This window comes from Littorina saxatilis, linkage group LG2 (genome assembly GCF_037325665.1).
Source record: "Littorina saxatilis isolate snail1 linkage group LG2, US_GU_Lsax_2.0, whole genome shotgun sequence".
NCBI lineage: Eukaryota > Metazoa > Mollusca > Gastropoda > Littorinimorpha > Littorinidae > Littorina > Littorina saxatilis.
The window spans coordinates 50,177,449-50,183,448 of NC_090246.1; the positions used below are offsets into that span (position 1 = coordinate 50,177,449).

At 38.1% G+C, this 6,000-nt stretch overlaps 1 protein-coding gene across 2 annotated transcripts in view; it reads right to left on the reverse strand.

Moving 5' to 3' along the window:
* The window catches only part of LOC138959164 (inositol-trisphosphate 3-kinase homolog), a 43,879-nt gene extending 41,141 nt beyond the window's left edge, over positions 1 to 2,738 (reverse strand). The window contains exons 1-2 of one of the 2 annotated variants that reach the window (XM_070330541.1): positions 2,600 to 2,738; positions 108 to 140 (exon numbers count right to left, since the gene is read on the reverse strand). The gene's annotated coding sequence lies outside the window, so the exon portion shown is untranslated. The remainder of the gene's footprint in view (positions 1 to 107; positions 141 to 2,599) is intronic. The other variant, XM_070330540.1, reaches the window with a different exon arrangement.
* Between the last annotated feature and the right edge of the window lie 3,262 nt (positions 2,739 to 6,000).

Genomic DNA, 6,000 nt, shown 5'->3' on the forward strand with positions numbered 1-6,000 from the left:
GTTAGTAACTTCACAAAAATAATGACACAGAAGACAGTTAGCTGCCAAGCAGTGACACAACCCAACCTTAACAACCAGCTCACAGCATTTCAATGGAAATCTCTTACCTTTGTCATTCTGATTCACACTGGTAATCACAGCTATAGAGAGACATGAAAAGCTCCATTTAGCTTTCACTTTCAGGTAAAAGTCATATTAATAGTTAACTAAATATTTAGTAGGGCAGTTATTGAGTCACCGTTTTACATACTTTGTGTACCTATATTTTGTAACCAATTTTGTTAATTTTGGTGCTTCTGTGTGCCTTCACAGCAAAGCTTTCCTTAGATTTTATGCTAGTTAAAAGTACAACCTGTTGACATGTATGATAATGGTCAGAGAAGGATTTAATTGCATAGATAATTTGAGTAATGATTTAATTGCATAGTTAATTTGAGCAATATAAAAAGCTGGCAAGCCAGAAGAGTTGCCATACGTGCTTAAATACCGGTATAGACGTGCCTGATTTGAAAAACTCCATATAACTTTTATGAGGCTGTTGACTCTGAGATTTTTCATAGGACATTGCAAACCGTGACTTCAATCTACAGTGGAATCCCCCTATTTCAGACCTCCAAAAATCAGGTCTCAAAAGGAAGGAAGTCTTAAAATGGAAGAAAATTTACAGAAGTTATGAACAGAAAATCTGAAAAAAACTAAGATCTTGAAAGAGGGAAATGTTTAAAATGTGTGGGTGGAGGGTGTCTAAAAAAAGGGTCTGGTGGGCGGATATTCCACAATTTTGATGAAGATGGAGCACTGACTCTAAAGATTCATCTGTGTAGACGCACCAGTATAATCCTTTGTACCGGGTAATGAAAAATCCCAAGCCGGTAGCAGTAAATTGAGTCCTCAGACTCTGAGCATGTACCAAATCAATCAGTACAGACTGGCCAGCTATTATTCTTGTGTTAAATGAGGTACATGAAAAAATGTATCGAGTAAAACCTTGTAGTTGTACGTCATAACAATTTTGTGTCCACAATTATATTAAAACTGTGGAAGCTGCTAAAGAAATTATTTACACATTTATATAAATACATATGCAAGCTCAGACAATACAGACAGCAACTAGCTCCTCAACATACAATTAACCAGCTTGTTTATTATTGATCATGTCCTCCTGAAAAAATGGCTCATTTTTCTTTTTAATGGCAGTGCCTCACTTTTATTTTAGATAAACCTGGATGTCAGCTAGGATAACTAATGGACTGGTGCAAGACAATCTGCTCAACCTGTGGAATATGGACTTCTCTTAATTGTCTTCATTGTCATTTTCGTATAGATAATATACGTTATTTGCGTGTTTGACCAAAATATGACATTTTACACAGATCGAGACAGTCATTGTTCTCCGAGACCGCGCTAGCGGTCGAGGTGAACAATGACTGTCGAGATCTGTGTAAAATGTCATATTTTGGTCAAACACGCAAATAACATTTATGTATCGATCGAATTCCTTTCAGGTACTTATGACTTTGTTGTTGTTTTGACGATTGAACGAGCACACACACATGCATGCAATCCACATGTATGCAATCAAACACATAAGCTTCATATTTGGGCGTTTCAGGTTGACCGAAACTTCAAAGGAACTACAAAACACATGTCATGTACTCACTTTGTTGTTGTTTTGACATTGAACAGCACACACACATGCAATCAAACACATGACGGTTTTTTTTTTTTTGAGTTCCTTTGAAGTTTCGGTCAACCTGAAAAGCCAAATTATAAAGTTTTGTCGGCCTCTGACGTCACATGACTCAAAGAAGGGAAATCCAATCTCCAATCGATACATTAATATATATCAAGGTTAAATCCCTATTTTTGTTGTGCTTGTTTTGTTTTTGTTATTCTATTCATTACACAGTTTTGGAATTGCTGTGTCCTGTTGACTGTGAGTTTACTTTTGTACATTTTCTTGATAGGCTTTGTTGATTAATGAAGGTAATCAAAACGTAAATCAGGACCAAGCTGGTCAACACGGATAATGCGACCACAAAGTATTCATAGATTTTGTTGATAAATTTGGATTCCTGTACATTTCAGAATTAGCTACAAAAATAAATTGAGCTAAATCAAACCAAACCAAAAACAACAAAACTCCTTTGATCATAATTATACATATACCTAAATTAGCTTTCCCATTCACAAATTACAGTAAGGCTTTGTATATATCCACACACACCATCACCACCCCCCCCCCCAATTCAAATACACAAACAACAGAGGCCTCTCATAGTCAGAATAGCTTTTCCAGACCCACACCAGATTATAGCGCTATTGTTTATTCCCCTCCACTGTCAGTAAGATATAAAAATAGCAAACTTCTTCCTCTTATCCACGTCCATACTGCTGAACAGGCCGCATATAATGTGTATGTAGACTCCCATAAGTAGAGGTCTTACTGTTTAATGAGCATAGCAATGGGGAACAAATCTTTGTAACTTGGTACACTACTGAATCTTGCTTGCCTTTGTTCTGCCATGCTGACAATGTCTTGAATCTGAAGTTCAAACAAATATAAATAGCTAAATAGATTGATCTGAAGTTGACTTACTGAAGCATTCAGGAGAGGAGGAAAGGAGTCAAGTAACTTGTTGTCACATGGCTGGACCAGAGTGGTATTTATAGCTGTCTTGCAATTATCCACCTGGAGGCTGATGTGTGCTCTCTCTGCATCAGATGCCATCTTTTCTCTCAAAACCCATCATGCACACATAGGTGCATGCAATGTCTGAAAGAGTCAGAAAAACACAGAAAAGTCAGAGAAACTGCAAAAAGGTCTCCAGGAGGTAATGTGCAGAACATGACTTAATTGTTAAACTTAAATGTCAGGAGTCACAAGGTCATAGTTAATTGACACTGACAAAAAATAACATTCTAAAACTTCCCAGCACATCTTAAAGGTGGTTGTCTACATTTTTGCTTTTTTTCAATAATCTTATGGTTAGATTTCGAAACAAAATTATGTCAAATGATGAATGAACCATGGGGAAAAAAGTTATAGAAAAAAAAATATTTGTAAAAAAAGATTTTATTTTTGGGTAGCGTGACTCACGCTTCCAATATTTTGTTTTCTGTTTGCTGAGAACATGTGCTTTGCCTAAAAATACTGACCAATCAAATTCATGTCACTATGCTTATAGCCACGCCCAAACAAGTGCAGCAACAGTTTGACACTGGAGCGCTGTCCACGCTTTTTTTTAAACGCACGGAATGCACGGGATTTGAGAGGAGTTTTGCGCTCTGCATTTTCCATATAAGGATATCCTACTATGAGTACTACGCTGGAATACTACAATGAATTTTCAAACGGCTACACTGGCTTCGTCTTTCCTGATGGAAAGGGGGTGTATTGTTGATATTTGTAGATAATAGACTCTGCATTTTAATGGTCAAATGGCGATTTCGGTATAAAAATGTAGACAAGGCACTGATGTGTACAATCCTCACAATTATGACAAGATCGTAAAATAAGATCAATGATTGCCTTGTTGGCTTGTGAGAAAAACATGAGAAAATGAAGAAGTACCCCTTAAATACACATCAGTTTCTGTTTCATTATATATTATTACATGCACACAACACCCACAATTATGTCCAGGCATGGGAATTGATTTAAAGAAAAACCTCTGAAAACTAGGGGGGTCCGGAATTTTTTTGAAATCTAGATTAAAATCTTTGCAATCTGGCAACATATGGAGTATGTTTCATGAATTGTACACAGCAACAAAAAAAACTGACCAAAGTTAATCCATTTTTTGTATTGCCAGTATTAACCGAATTAAATATTAGGCCATGATTTGCGTAACTCAGTTCCTTGTCACACAAGACACAGCATGCCATGTCTGCCTTTTCCTCTTTTCGAAAACACTCGGACAGTGGTCAGACTAGGCAGATTGTCTTTTTTAATGTTTTTTCTCGGATGAGGAATTTTTTTCTCAGAAATGTGTAGCTTTTCCCGGAAATCCTCGGATCCAAGGAGAAATACCATGCCTGTATGTCACTTGAACATAGATTATTGCACTGTAAGAAAAAATATGTTAAAACTGCCAAGCTGAAGTTTCTGTTTTAATATCAGGTGCGGACAACCCTCAGAATCTATCTATCTATATATATATATACGACTTGTGTCTGTGTGTCTGTCTGTGTGTCTGTCTGTCTGTGTATGTGTGTATTCGCCATGCACGGCCAAAGTTCTCGATCGATCTGCTTCAAATTTGGTGTCCATATTCAGATACACCCCGGACAAAATCTGGTCGATGAGATATTTCAATACGTGCTCTCAGCGCGCAGCGCAAACCGATTTTTTTTTTTTTCGTACCATAACTTTTCCTTATCTTCTCCATGTTTTCAGCGTTTACCTCCCTTCCTTTGTATGGTGCACTATAGTATGAGGGGGCATCTTCGGATATTCCCGGCGTTCTGTTACTATTTTTAGAAGGTCACCGCAGTGTCCAGAACGTAAATTGGACCCGTAAATTATCCTCACTGTAAAAGTGCAAAGGTCGAATCAATTTATAGCCACGCGAAAAATACACTGTCATCTATCTCTCTATATATACGGCTTCTCTGTGTTTGTGTGTGTGTGTGTGTGTCTCTCTATGTGGGCAACACCTGTGGATTGTTCAGTTCTGTTTGTGATGTGGTCTGGCGGCTTTTGTGTATTTGTATGTACTGGCCTTCCTCTGAGAAGCCATAACAGTTCAAAAGGGCTTAGAGATAAGCTCTAAATTGCTCAATCCTGTTTGAGTGGAGTTCGCCTCCAAAGGTGATTAACACGGTTACATTCGTCGACAAGGATGGGACTCGATATGGTCAGGAATGGCATTATGGCCACTGAATCATTTACGTGCTGTTCCCATTCCACGAATCTGGGAGGGACCTAAGCTTGGCGGGTCCATTGTTCGGACCCGGCGAAGCCGGCGTACGGCTCTAAGTACTTCTTCCCGGCGAAGCCGGCTACCCGGCGAAGCGGGTATTCATCTAGTCATTATATATATGATATATCAGTATCACATCACAAGTTCATTTGCATTAAACGTGTACAATTCTCACAATTATGTCCTAAGATTTAAATCATTGCACAGTGAGAAAAACAAGTGAAATAACTCCAGCATATTTTAAAACGCCCACAAGTTTTTTTGTTCTTAATCACAAGTGTACAATCCTCACAATAATCACAACTGTCACTCTTGCATTAACAAACTTCAATGATACAAGTATGCAGGTGGTCTGAGTGATATGCAGGCTGTTTGACAGGTTGCTTGATACTGCATGAGCGTATCTGTATCTGCACAATAGCCGTGCGTCAGATTAGAAATTTTGCTGAGTGATATTGATAACCAGCCCATATCAGTTAAAAACATCCTTCATGGAAGTTTCAAACAGGCTCTTACTCAGTCTACTGTCACGGTTTAAGCATGCTGCCAATCCTGCCAGCGTGCATTTTGAGAGTCTGTTTTGTTTAACGTTATCGCTGATAAGTGATAACTGTGTTTGTATTGCATTTGTAACAAAATTGATTAATAATAAGCTGAAGAAGACACAACGGAATTGCTCGTCTGCTTTCACCTGTCATCAATGCACACAAACAGACACACACACTCTCTCTCTCTCTTTCTCGCTAGTAACATTTGACTATCTAGCTAATTTTTTTACTTGTCTTGATCAAGTTGATGACAGATTAGACCACTTCTCGATAATGACCACCTGCCCATAACGACCACCCCAAAAAATTCTTGAAAAATTGTTTCTTTAGTATAATTCACCTTTCCATAGCATTAGCAACCACATGTCTAAAGCGACCATGAGCTGTCAGTTATGGTCCGAACTGACGGTTTCAACCTGTTTTAGCAAATGTTAAATGATAACCCATTATCTTTCTCTTTAACTGTACCATCCTTCCTGCACAAACTGCAAAAAGTCACACATCCTTAAAGTTAAACTGCTAACAAC